The following is a 14,176-nucleotide window of genomic DNA, read 5'->3' as shown; positions in this document are numbered from 1 at the left end:
CTTCCACCCTGCATCTGGAAAGGGCCCATCTCCCCTCCCCACTTACCTCCCCTCCAAGGAAAACACTACCCGTCCCCCCCAGTGTCAAACCACCCACCAAGCCCTCCACACCTCCCTGGCTGCCACACAAATACCGTGGAGGTGCTCCTTACAGCACGGGGAGCTCAGAGGCATGCCGGACACATGGCCAGGGGCTCAGGGGCACAGAGAGGGCAACGGGGGCCCAAAGGTCACACAGCAAACCTGCAGAGCAGCGCCTGGGGTGCACATACGCTTCCGCCTCGGCATTCCCACTGGGAGAAGCACAGTTCCAGGAGGCGCTGCAGCAAGGGGGCAGCAGCCAGAGCCCAGGTGCCATGAGATGCAGCTTCCTGCCCGCCGCTGCGGCTGCTATTTATAGTCTAGACAGCAGGGTCAGCTTCCTGCAAGGCAGAGCCCAGGAGCCTGCGGGGAGCCTGGGAGTGTGACCTCGAGGGAAACAGGCCAGGCCAGGGCAGAGAGGTGAGCTGAGGTGCCCAGGGCTGGGCACATGGTGGACCCAGGCCGAGCCCCCTGCCCGGGGATCCACAGTCCACGGGAAAGGGAGACAGGAGGAAAGGCCAGGTCCTGCCTGTGACAGCCACCCACCAAGGAAAGCCGTTACAAGCCATGTGCCCTGAACCAATGACATCACCACTCCGTGCCTTGATTCTCCCATCATTAAACAGGGAAATTAACAGTTCTGGCCACAACTGTCATTGTGGTCATTGTGGGGCTCTGGTTATTGTGGGGCTTAAATGAGCTAACATACAACAACACGGAGTGAGCTCGCCCATAAAACCTCTGTCAGCCCAGCCCCCAGCCCTGCCCAGAGACCAGACAAGGAAGGTGGGGGGGGAGATGGCATGCACACAACCTGTCCACGGCAGGTCACCATCATAGAGGCCACCCCAGGTGCCCTAATCCACCCCACTCCCCTAGGAGGCAGGGAAGACATTTACCCCCATTTTACAGATGCAGAAACTGAGGCACAGAGTGAAAGAAGAACCCAGCCCAAGAAAGGGAGAAGGGTTCCTCCTGCCCCTGGGTTCCGTGAAGTTACCTGGGGTCTTCTCTCTCAGCCAACAACAGACAGGCCTCGCAGGCCCTGGGAATGCCCCCCTCGGACCCTGCAGAGCTTACCTTCCTGTGATGGAGGGGACGGGTGCATGGGGCCAGGAAGGAGACGTCTCAGGTCACAAGAGCATCCAGAGGCCACCTGCCTAAGGGAACATGGGCTTAAAGTCCCCCAGGCACCTGGAGTCATTCAGCTATGATGTCTCACCCTTCCTCTAAAAACCAGCACAGCAAACTGACACCACCACCACCAAGCACCGATCGGATTGAAGTCTTTCTCTGTGCTCTCAGTGTCAGGCAGCAAGCCCCTTCCTGTGTGACCTCACTTAATGCTCCCAACAGCCTCGAGAGATGAGCAATCTGATTGTGCCCATTTTGTGGATGGAAAAACTGAGGCCTGAAGTAGCCAGGACCTTATTATCTCAAACCCCAGCCACTCCAGAGCTCATGAATCAGCTCTGCTCTGCAGGGGACTGTCATGACCACCCACAGGGGAGACAGGGAGGGAGCAGCTGAAGGCCCAGCAAGCTCCGGGGGTCTGAGGAGGGCCACAGGTGAGGGAAAAGGTATCAGATGCAGGGAAAGACAGACAACTTGGGATCCCAAGACATCCTGCATTGGGATGCCAGGTCAGGCCATGCCCAGCCAGAACCTGACATTCGACACATTTATTGGGCACCTACTGTGTGTCCAGAGCTGTTCTAGAATGGCGATGCAGCAGGGAATGTGGACCAAAGTCCCTCCCCTTCTGGAACATGCATTCTAGCAGGGATGACAGACAATAGCAAGTTAAACAGATAAAACCACAGTTCATCAGAAGGAGACACGTGAAGGAGGGAAGGAGAGGGCTTGAGGAGGAGAGGGTACAATTTTAATTAAGACCAGAGAAGGACCCACAGAAAAGGTGACATCTGAGCAAAGATGGCAAAGAAATGACACAAGTCACACGGACACCTGGGGGAAGAGTGTTGCAGGCAGAACAAGTGCAAAGATCCTGAGGCAGGCACATGTCAGGTGCATTTCAACAAGGAGGTCAGTGTGGCTGGTACAGAGTGTGAGCAAGGGGAGAAGATCAGAAAGGGAATTGGTGGTGGTGGCGGGGGGGCACAGACTGTGCAGGGACTTGTAAGCAAGATAAAGAGTTGGCTTTTATGCTGTCTGAGATAGGAGGGCTCTGAGCACAGGAGGGACAGGCCTGAAAGAAAAGCCTCTGGCTGCCATGTGGGGAACAGATGGTCAGGCTGACTGGTGAGGAGGCTACTGCAATAGTCCAAGCAAGTGATGATGAGAGCTGTATTAGGTTCCTGGAGCTGCTATAACAACCTATCACAAACTCGGTGGCTTAAAACAATACAAATTTATTCTCTCATAGCTATGGAGGTCAGAAGTCTGAAATCGAGGTGTCGGGTGGAGTGGTCCCTTCTGGAGGCTCCGAGGGAGTCTGTTCCATGGATCTAGCCAGCAACCCTCGGCTTGTAGACGCATCACTCCATTCTCTGCCTCCATCTTCACACGACTTTCTATTCTTATAAGGACACCAGTCCTATTGGATTTAAGGCCACCCTACTCCAGCATGACCTCATCTTAACTAATTACATCTGCAACGACCCTATTTCCAAATAAGGTCTCCTTCTGAGGTTCTGGGAAGCACATGAATTGGGGGAGGGGACACCATTCCACCCAGTACGGTGGCCTAGATGGAGTGCAGGCAGAGAAGTGGGCAAAAGTGAAAATGGTTAAGAATACTCAGGAAGGTGGGAGACGGTGGGTGTGGGGGGCAGGGAAAAGTGGGCACCTCCCAATCTCTCCCCCCGCTTTCATCCTCCCCTAGTTTAACTGGTCACAGGAGTAACCCAGGAGTCACCACCACACCTAATTCCCACCAGAACCCCACCCTGAAAACCTGGCCCAAGCCCCCAGGACCCTGGGGACCCCTGACTCCCGCTGGGCTCTGCAGCATCCGTCCAGGGCCCCCGCTCCGCTCCTGGCCCGGTGGCCTGGTGGACGAGCCCCACTGAGCCCCAGGGCAGCACGTCCCCGGCCCCCCACCTTGGCCCAGCAGGCTCGCCTCGTTAGCCTAACGAGCAGGGCCGCGGTGCCAGGCAGTTGCCATGGCCACGGAGACAGCAGCACTGGGCGATGCTCCCGGAGGGTCTGCGGCGGGCACCGGAGTTCAGCGTGAGGGCAAGCAGGGACCCCCGAGGCACCCCCTCCCCACGGGGCCCCCTGCTGTGTGCACCCTCGGGCCTGGCCTCAGGGACTTCTGACTGCCATCATCTCCCAGAGAGGCCCCCTGGGCCACAAAGAAAAACCCACTCCCCTCCCACCCACCCTTCCTGACCTCCTGGCCAGAAGTCCCCCCCCCCCAATATAGCACACAGTTATTGCAGGGGTGGCCACCAAGGGGAGGTCGGAGGTCAGCAGACGCCGGGGCAGACAGGCCTCCGAGGCAGTGAGAAGGGCCTGCATTTCATGCAAGAAGCGCCGGGAAGCCCTGAGGGCTCATGGGGCTCTGAGTCAGGTCAGGGCACTCACCCACAGGGTCCACCCAGCAGCTCTGCACAGAAAAGACTGGGGGCAGGATGGAGGCTTCTGCAGGCGCTGGGCGGGTGAGAGGGCAGCTGGGGTGACCCCCAGCTCTCTGGCTCGGCCCCACACTCAGGGAGGAAGCCCAGGCTGGGGGGTCTGGGGGCGAGCGGGGACCGCGGGTCCGTTTTGGGACAGATCGGGCCTGAAGCCCCTTTGGGACAAAGGGAAGGAGGCTGCTGGATCCACCTGCCTGGCCCCAGGGCGGGCTCCGCGGGTTTACGAGCCGCAGACAGCAAGGAGAGGGACTAAGACACAGCCTGAAGGACGGACTCGCGCCTCAAATAGCCCCTCAGCTCCCTTTGCCTCACCAGACCCTCTGAGGTCGTGTGTCATTCATCACCCCATTTCACTGGTGAGTAAACTGAGAAGCTCTGCACAGAGGCTCCATCACTTGTCCTAGGCTGCATCGCACAGCCAGTAAGAGGCAGACACCGGACTCCGCCCCGTGGCTCATTTGAGCTCCGTTCACAAGCCCTAAAACACAAACACACGTCACCAAAAACCAAGCCAACCCCAGGAGACAGGAGGCAGAGAACCTGGGCCCCCGGGTCTCCGGGAGACACACCCACACATGCCCTCCAGTGGGCGGCCAGTTGCTGGTGTCATCTGATTCCACCCGTGGGTGACTTTGTCCCCCACTTCCTTTCCAGCTCAGAGAAATATCCCAGGGTCAACAGAAGGAAGCAGAAACACGGGAAAGCATCCGCAGAGCACCAAGGCTGGAAGCGGAGCCCAGAGGCCCCTCCATGCGGACACACCCGCAGCACTGCCACCGCAACAATTCCAAGATCCCTGGGCCCCGGATATGGAACAGACAGGAGTGACCCTCCACCCAGGAGTGGGAAGCTCGTCACCTACCCCACTGCAGGGTCTTCCCTCAGGCCAAGTGGCTCCCAAGGGCCCCGGGGCCTCCAACAGGGATCCTGCACCTTCCAACTCACTCACTGTCACCTTCCCAAGTCTGACCCAGGATGGACACCCAAAGACCCTGGTTCTTGCCCAGGGTATGACCTTGGTTAAGACACTCCATGGGGCCTTGATTTCCTTCTGGAATCATCTGTTAGGAGACCACCCACTCACCACCCCGCAGGCACTCAGGGGGAACAAACCTGGAAACATCTCGCAAGTGTTTTCCCCTCCTTTACTCCTGCCTGCTCCAGCCCACCCCTCAAGAACTGAGAAAACTGTCAGGAATGCATAGGATAAGGTAAAATCAGAGCGCAAAGGGCTTCCCTGGTGGCGCAGTGGTTAAGAATCCGCCTGCCAATGCAGGGGACACGGGTTCGAGCCCTGCTCCAGGAAGATCCCACATGCCGCGGAGCAACTAAGCCCATGCGCCACAACTACTGAGCCTGTGCTCTAGAGCCCACGAGCCACGACTACTGAAGCCCACGCGCCTAAAGCCCAGGCTCCACAACAAGAGAAGCCACCGCAATGAGAAGCCCGCGCACCACAATAAAGAGTAGCCCCCGCTGGCCGCAACTAGAGAAAGCCCGCGCGCAGCTACAAAGACCCAGCGTTGCCAAACATTAATTAATTAATCAATTAATTAATTTTTTTAAAAATCAGAGAGCAAGGTCAAGACAAAAAGAAAAATCAGGGACAAACCAATCTGAAATCAGGATGAAGTCGGTAAAACCAAAACACAGACCAGATCAGATTGCTGAAGGCAGGCTGCAGACTTGGCTCCGAGCGTCCTAACAGTCAAAGCAAAGAGGGAAACAAGATGGATTCTACGTGACTTTGCAAAAATTTGTGAAAACTATGTAGCACCACACAGAAGGTGTTACAGCAACTCTGTAGCGCTGGACAGAAGGGATTATAGCCTCAAACATCATCTAAGAGGCAAAAAAATGGTGCCAAAGGTCATCTGCTTTAACCATCCCCACTGCCCTACTGCGTTCTTCAACAGCATCAGCATAACTCAGCAAGAACAGCGAGCCAGGCAGAAGGAGGGGTTTTCGGGCCTGCTCAGTGTGACCCTCAAACTCATCAGGGCCCCAGTTTCCTTGACATAACCCTGGAAGGTTATGCTGAAGTTAAAAAGAATGTGGGAGCTCTCTATCAGGGGTCGGCAAATGTCTTCTGTAAAGGCCAGGAGAATCAATATTCTAGCCTTTGGAGGCCTTCCGGCCTCTGTCACAACTCCGCAATTTTGCAGCTATAGCCTGAAAACCACCACAGACTACATATGAATGAATGGGCATGGCTGCGTTCCAATAAAACTTTACTTCCAGACACTGAAATTTGAATTTCACTTAATTTCACACGTCACAAAATACTCTTCTTCTTTTTATTTTTTTCAACCACCAAAAAATGTAAAAACCATTCTTAGCTTGCGCACCATATAAAAACTGGAGGTGGGCTGGATTTGGCCCATGGGCCATAGTTTGCTAACCCCTGCCCTCTATATATTCCAGAATAAACTCCTAAGATGTATTATAATTTAAAGGAGGAAAGTAAGATGTGAACAAGGTGTGATATCATTTGTGTGCTTGTTTTTAAACGGAGCACACACATCCAAGTCCCTGTGAGGTGGACATATGGCCAGAGCATCTCTGAGAGGAAACTTTTCCCATGTGTATCTGCCTTGGGGGACAGAAAAACGGGAGGGCAGGAACAGGAATGAGACTTCCCTCGACACCTCTGGGCTCTGTTTTAATTTTTTAACAGGCCCATGCTTTGTCTTGTAGTAAAATACGTTTTTGTAAAGCCCGAGGCAAGTGGCAGGGTTTCAGTGCGTTACTTTTTGGTTTTCTGTATTTTTCAAATGACAAATAAAAGTAACGTTATCCCCCCGCGCCAAAAAAAAAGTTAATCTAGTTGTTATCTACATGGAAAGACATCCATAATGTGTTAATTCATAGCAGAAAAACATATGGACCATGGCGGCCCCTATGGGAAGCAGGCCTTCCGGATGTATCTGCAGGTGCAGAAACAGACAAGGGGGGGCTGGACCATCATCTCTACGAACCGGGATTCCTCTGAGCCTGAGTCCAAGACCCATGGACCTGAGCTCAGCTCCCAGTGGGAGCTGCCCACACTTTGCACAGACCTGGGGCTGTCTCCTGTGCTCGAGAAATGACAGCCAGGGAAGGAAGTGGGGGACACTGAGCCAGCTCTCCAGTCTCAGGGACGGTGGCCTGGTAGGACCAAGAAGGGTAAGAACATCATCCAGCCAGTGGCCTGAATACAGGCGTTTGGCCCTGAGTCAACAGAGAAGGCAAGGCTCTAAGGTCAAGCTGCCCAAGAGGGACGGTGCCCACTAGTCACATTTTAAACGTATTAAAATCAAGTAGCAAATAACATTCAGAGCCTAGATGGCACTAACATCACTTCAGGTGCTCAGCGCCACCTGAAGAGTGGAGAGTGGCTGAGGTGTTGGGCAGATGGGGCAGGTCCGGAACGTTCGCACCATCACAGAAAGGTCTCCTGGCCAGAGCTGCCCCAGAGGCTGGTGGAACAGGAGGGGGTGGAGACATTAGGAAGGGGGGCAAGGGGAGGTGGGCGGAGGGCAGAGGAGCCCGGGCCAGCACCCGGGAGAGCCTCGGGCTTTGCTGGGAAACAGGACCACACAAGGGGGGAGGGGGTGTCCTTCCAAGATGACAAGGATCCAGTGGCACCAGGCAGAAAAAAAACACACAGAAGAAGGAAAACACTCAGCTGCTAAGAGCCAGGCCCTGCTCCCATACACGGAATCTTGTTTCATCATCCAGCCCTGGGCCTTCTCATCAGGGCAGCCAGCAGGCACAGCCACATGTGGCTTTTTAAATTTAAGTTAATTAACATGGAATAAAATTACCAGTTCCGACAGCGCTAGCCACGTGCTCAAGAGCCCCACACACCTAGTGGCTCCGGGACAGCAAAGATCTAGAACAGTTCCCACCATCGCTGGGAGCGACTGGGCAGCGCAGCTATGGTTGGTCCTCTGAGGGGGCGATATTTTCCACCCCTCCCCCACTTAAGGATAAGGAAACTGAGGTCGGAAGTTCAGAGACTTGGCTGAGTTTTTAACTGAGGGAAGCAGGATTTGAATCAGGTCTGACTTCAAAGGAGCCCCTTCTAGAACCATCCCCGCCCCCCCGCTGCCAGGTGAAGGGGAAACTTGGCCCCCCGCAGGAGGCTCCCTGTGTCCTCCCCATCAGTCTTTCCCCCACTTTCCAGGCTGCCCAAGCCCTCCAAGTTCAGTGCCTGACAGGCACTGGGGGATTAAAGGCGGAATGGAAAACCTCAGCCTTCAAGGGCCCAGGGAGAGAGCTGGGCACATCTGTGAATCACCAACCAGCCCGACAGGAGAGGAGCCTGCCGCCTCCAGAGAGCAACAAGCCCAGGCCTGGGGCTCAGGTGAAGAGACTATGCCGTGAGAGGATCCCTCCCAGCAGCCCTTTAGAGGGAGGAAGGGGTTGTGTCCAACCAGCCTGTCAGAGAGGACCTGGGGTGAACAATAAATTCTACAGCGGGAAGCCTTTCCTCTCCAATGGTTGGTGGGGGGTAAAGTAGCAACAGCTCCTGTGATATATCATGACGTCCATCGGGTCCTCACAACAATAAAATCAGAAGTAGCATCATCATCATCATCATCATCCCCATCTTAGAGATGAGCAAACTGAGGCTCAGAGAAGTTAGGCAACCAGTCCAGAGTCACACAGCTTGAAACTGTAGGGCTGAACATCAAACCCAGCGCTCTCACTTTCAGCCCCTTAATCCTCTCCCCTACCCCCAGTGGGCACTGTGCCCAGTGTACAGACCAGGGTACCCAAACTCTCAGAGGGGCAGGGACCAGCCCCAGGGCACTCTGCTTGCACATCGCTAAGCCGGAACTTCAACTCACCAGAACTTGAAATGATCAGAGGTGTGGATCTCTCGGACAAAACACTCCCAGACTGTCCTCTACTGTTGGTTTAGGATGATTCTTTATGGATCTATAAACCGAAAGTTCCTTCCCCCAGGGCTAGCCTGAGCCCAGCTGGGCGTGGTGGTATGGAAGTGCTCAGGCAGAAAAGCCTCACTTTGGTCTAAAAGAAAGATAATGATGATGATTTTGATCATCATAAGCAAAAGTCACACCACCCTGCGACCTTGGGCTGGCCTGGCACCTCTGACCTGCGCCCTCATCTGGAAAATAGGAAAAAGCTGTCATCCGCCCCAGGACCTCTCAAGGTCTCCAGCTACAAAGTACCCCAGGGCTGCCCGCCAGCATACAGACACTCATCTGATGCAGCTTTCTGGAGTCCCGTTATATGCCATGCTAAATAATTCAAAACCATGTTTTCATTTCAAAATAAACACAGCCCCATCGCCAGGGCGAATGCCAAATTTGCATGAATGTTTAAGATAAAAGGAGACTTCAAAGAAACTTCAGACCTGCCTCTGGCACTGCCCCTCCCCAAATCCTGGAAAGAACAAGTTCTCAGTCTCCGGGCCCCCTGGGGCAAAGATCTGCAGGTGCTGCTCAAATAAGAAACATAATTTCTTTTTTCCTATCCTCTATGGCAGCTCTACAGAGCAGGTCTGCAGTATGTTCATTCTTGCTGCACCAATGCAACCATGAGTAATCCCAGGTCTTAATTCTTAGCTCCACATCCAAACTGTGTGACCTTGGGCAAGTCATTTAACCTCTCTGGGTTTCCATTTCACCATCTATAAAATGGGATAATAATAGCCCTGACCTCACAGGATGGTAATGAAGAGTAAAGGGGTAGATTCCTGTTGAGGGCAGATCCTGGCACATAGTAAGGGCTTTCTATGTGTTGGCTGTTATTACTATTGCATTATACATAGTATTTTCCAGCTCCTAGGCCAAAAGTTCACTTGACAGGTTGTAAAGTCCCTTCCCCCCCTCCAAGGATCACTTCCCTGGGGGCTCCACATACCCACCCATGGGACAAGCCTTTTAAGATGACACCCCTGGCCTGACCCTGGACAGCCTGGCCCTCCCCAAGCAGCAGCCCAGGCTCAGGTCCCCTCCTGGCCCCCTTTCCTGGGCGCCTGGGGCAGGAATGACCAGTTCCCGCAAGCTGTTCCCCTTGCAGGGAGTCCAGTCTCGGAGGTGTCACCTGGGGAGGCTGCTGTTGGCACTAGAGAGATGAAGAGGAAACAGAGGAGGAGGGAAAAACACACACAAATAAAAGCTCTCAACCCCCTACTGTCAGAGGCAGCATTTGATGTGGGGGACTTTCTGTTCTCAGAGCTGTTGGAAGGAAGCGGTGAGTCCCAGCTCTCCTGCCTATTGCATCTCTGCTTCTTAAGAAGGGAGCCCCCTCCAACTTCTCCACCCACAGGCCTCAGGTCTGGGTGGGAACACAGCACAAGGTACCTCCCCGGTGCAACTTGCAGTCGGGGGCGGGGCGGGGCGGGGTGGGGAGGGGGGTGGTGGATCCGGACCAGGCAGCCTCCACATCCAGCCTGAATGGCAAGACGCTGGGGGCCGGGACTCCTGGGGCCTCTTTCCAATGCCAGCCAGCGGGCAAGCATCAGCCCCGCCAGTCCTCCCACCCCCATGCCCTGGGAACAATCAAGCCTTCCCAGCTCAGGCCTTTCACGCAGCTAAATTCGTGTTTGCAGAGCTCTCAGAAATCTTTAGGAGGTGGTATGAGTATTATTAATTGGGCGAAAAGAACGGATTATGCCAAATAAATCCTTCCCACGTAGCCAAACCCTCGCTGAGGGAGGGAGGGGGGTGCGCGCTGCCCCACGAGGGGTCTCCATCCCTCAGCGGGGCCTGACAGCCACATTACCATTTACATGGATTTATCAATAGTATTGATCCCGGAGCAAGCGTAAATAGCTCGGTGGGAAGAGGCCGGGGCTGGGGCCCGCTGCGTTCCCGCCCCCACGTCTGGGTACCGCAGACTCCCCGGGCACCCGGCGGCGGCGGTGGTTAAGTTTCCAAGCAGGGACACGGCAGCCGGCGCGGGGAAGCCAGACAGCGCCCGGGATGCCCTGGCAGCCGCCCCACCGCCGCCGCCGATTCCCCGCTCACCGCCGGCTCCGGGCCAGCTGGACTCGGTCTGTGCATCTGTTCAATGGGCTGAAGACGCCACCTGCCCTTCTCTGTCCTCACGGGGAAAAGCAAAGGGGGGTGCAAAGAAGACCCCTTCCCTTCACCAGATCTCCAGGCAAAACGCAAGGCAGCCCCTTCTCACAAAATGTCCAGGCCATTGGATTAAAGTCCAAGTTTTAGAACCCAGGAATCATAACAACAACAGTAACAGTGGTTGTAGTAACACATATACAAATACCTTCTATGTATTACCACCTCACTTCTCACAACAACCCTCTGAACTCGGTACTATTTTTACCCCACTTTACAGACGAGAAGCCTGAGGCACAGAGAAGTTGAGTAATTTGTCCAGGGTCACACTGCCAGTAAAGTGGCAAAAGTATGATTCCAACCCAAGGCGTTGAGTTGCAGAGTCGGCTGTGAATGGCTCAGCTATCCCAGCTCACATCTCTTCCTTTCTCTGAGGGCTCTCCCCGCACCCACCAATCCAAAAAAAAAGAAAAAAGAAAAAGAAAAAAAAAGGCCACCCACGACGAGGTACACAACAATGCCCTGGAACGCCCTCCCAGCTCACTCCTGGCCCGGAGAGCCCCTTCTATCAAAGCAGCCGCGGGGACCCAGATCTGGTTTTAAAAGGGCAAAGTCAAGGCCACCGATAACACAACCCAACGAGCCCAGAACTCCACAGGGATCCTCTCCCCTTCCCTCCTCCCTACCTCCCTCACACATCCTTCCTCCAAATCTGCAAAAGGGGAAAAAAAAAAAAAATCATAATAAAACCAGTTCTCACCAACAGGGGTGGAGGAGGAGGGGGAGGAAGGGAGGAGGCTGAGCCGACAGAACAGATCCGCCTCCGTTGCCTGCACCAGACCCTCGGAGAGCAGGAGCGCACGACAGGCGGCGGGAGGGCCCTCGCTTCCAAAAAAATAAACCTACAATGTAAAAATAACGCCGGGCGCCCCACGCTAATTGGGCCCGGGCGACAGCAGCTCACAGGTACAGCGTGTCTCTCCCGCCCGCCCGCCTGCCTAGCCCTCTCTCCCTCCCTCGGGCTTTTTCCTGCAAGCGTCCGGGGTTGGGAAGGCGCGCCCCACGGGTCCCCCCCACTCCCCTCCAAGTCTCTGGGGGTGCTCCCCCAGCACCAGGGCCTGGGGCCTCCGGGTCCAGCCCAAGTGGGATCAGCTCCGAATTCCAACTTCCCAAACTAGTGGCATCCCAAGTATCCGCACAGCCTGGGGGAGGGACCAGGAGGCGGCCCAATGAGGCGTCACCAGCCGCGGGAGGCAGGCCCAGACACCAGGAACACCAGCCCACGGGGGAGGGGGGAGCAAGGGGTGCCTCTCCCCGGAGACCCCCACCCAGAGCCCTCCGGTCCCTCGCCCAGGAGCGCCACCGCCAACACCCCCTCCCCGGTGGCGGGAACCCCCCAGGCGCCTTCCGCAGCAGCCAGGCCGGGGAGCCGAGGGTGCCATCTCCAGGGGCTCCCCATAGCCGCACTGCCCGCTGGAAAATAAGGCGCAGTGTCACCCCCCTAAGTCCGAGGCCGCCTGGGGAGGAGGGAGGCGCATGGCGGCCATGCCCCCAGGGCTGTGGCACACGGTGGGGGGCTGCCCTACGCAGTTCCAGGGCGCCCCCCGCCTGCCCACCCCCACGCCACTTCCCTCCTGCCCGCCCCCTCGCTGGGGAGCTGGAGTTCCCCTAAGTTCCCCGGCACCTCCACGCACGCGGGCCGCAGTGTCTACGAGGCGCCTCACTCCCCAGCAGGCCACCCCCGAGAGCGCCAACTCGGGAGTGCAGGGGCCCCGCCAACTCCGCCGCGTGCGCCGCCCGATCTTCCCCGATTCCCCCGGAAGCGCGCCCTGCGCCTCACCCCGGCCCTCCGCGGGGACCCCCGGCCCCAACTCACCTTGCGGAGGTGGAGGCGGCGGCGCCCGAGCTCGGGGTGCGCTCGGGCTGCCCGGGCGCTCAGGCAAGTGGCGGTGCCGATCGGGCTGGGGGCGCGCAGCAGGCCCGGCCTCCAGCCGGGGCGCGATCCTCCCGCCGCCGCCTCCTAGGGCGCCAGCCCCGGGTCCCTGGTCCGCAACTTGGCGCGCATCGCGGGGCGCAGGGCGCGGGCGCACGGCTCAGGCGGGACGCGGGCGGACGCGGGGCTCCGGTGCGGCCCGGCCTGCCCGCGGCTCCGCTCCGCGGCGGCGGCGGCGGCGGCGGCGGCGGCGGCGGCGGCGGCGGTGGCGGCGGTGGCGGCGGCGGCGGCGGCGGCGGGAGGGGGAGGAGGGGGCGGGGCAGGAGCCCGGGAGGCGGCGGCTCGGCCTCCCGGCTCCTGGCTCCCCGCCCGCACAGACGCGCCCCGGCCCGGCCCCCTCGGGCTCCTTAAAGGGCCCGCGTCGCCACCCCTGGGCCTGCGCGCACCCACTCGCGCGTGCACGGGCTGCCACACAGATACACACACACTTGGGCGCGACGCTGAGTTTCTTTTTAGCAGCTCCGCGAAGGAGGAAGGAGGGGGAAAGCGCCTCCCCATCCCGCCCCCTCCTCCTCCTGCGGCCCGTACGCCCTCCTCCTCCCCAGCCCCAGATACTTCTCCGGAATAGCGTTTCAGCTATTATAACTCAGGAGGGGCCAGTGCATGGGGAGGGGTCATATGGGGAGGGCCTTTAAGGGACCCACACAGCTGCGCAGCGACACCCACGGTGGAGCTCGCTCTGGGGGCTCTGGCGCACAGTAGGGCGCAGAAGTCTCACCAGTGGACATTCACACACTGGGCCTCAGCAGAGAGAACATCTAACCCAGGTGAACACGTGGGGAAACTCGCAAACCCCCGCAGACGGGAGCGTAGCCTAGGACATAGACTCATAAGACATAAGGTCACCACAGATAAACAAACCCCGGACACAGACAGGAGTTCACACACGCAGGCATACACACACACACACACACACACACACACACACTAGAATGTCCGTTTCTAGAGGGCGAGGATTTCTGACTACTTGTTCACGGCCCTTTCACAGTACGGACGCAGTGCGTTGCGTGAACTCCCATTTGGGGACTTTCAGGGACACAAATGCACAGACAAGATGCTGCAAGCCTGTGGTCGGGCACACACAGCACGAGTAGGCAGGGTCACAGACGAGCACACATGTGGACACTCGCCCGCGCACACGCAGGCGCTCACCGCTCCAACAGGAGCCCCACTGGCTGCCCTGACAACGGTGTGTCCTCATTTACCCTCCTCCTGCCCCTCCCAGACAGCCCTCTCAAACCCAGGGAGATCTTTTAAACAGCAGAGGGCACTGGGAGCCCCAGACCGGGACCCTCCCTCCTCCGCTGCTTTCCCCTAAGATGTACGAGAGTTTGAATTTTTTTTTTTTTTTTTTCAGTTCAACTTTCCTTTTTTGGAGCGACGTCTCAGCAGATTCAGTTCTGCCATCTGCCAACATCTGAGAACCCCCAGGGGGAGTGGGGTATGGCTGCGGTGGGGAGGCGGCC

General features: G+C 57.3%; 1 protein-coding gene across 23 annotated transcripts in view; it reads right to left on the bottom strand.

The window, feature by feature from the left end:
• NCOR2 (nuclear receptor corepressor 2) overlaps nt 1-12,847 on the bottom strand; it is a 224,427-nt gene extending 211,580 nt beyond the window's left edge. For 14 of the 23 annotated variants that reach the window (XM_059894635.1, XM_059894642.1, XM_059894647.1 and 11 more), the window contains exon 1: nt 12,594-12,846. The gene's annotated coding sequence lies outside the window, so the exon portion shown is untranslated. Of the gene's footprint in view, nt 1-12,593 lie in introns of all 23 variants that reach the window. The other 9 variants (XM_059894643.1, XM_059894648.1, XM_059894644.1 and 6 more) reach the window with 2 other exon arrangements.
• Nucleotides 12,848-14,176: the final 1,329 nt, after the last annotated feature.

This window comes from Balaenoptera ricei, chromosome 14 (genome assembly GCF_028023285.1).
Source record: "Balaenoptera ricei isolate mBalRic1 chromosome 14, mBalRic1.hap2, whole genome shotgun sequence".
NCBI lineage: Eukaryota > Metazoa > Chordata > Mammalia > Artiodactyla > Balaenopteridae > Balaenoptera > Balaenoptera ricei.
This window is presented reverse-complemented; position numbering and strand designations above follow the sequence as displayed.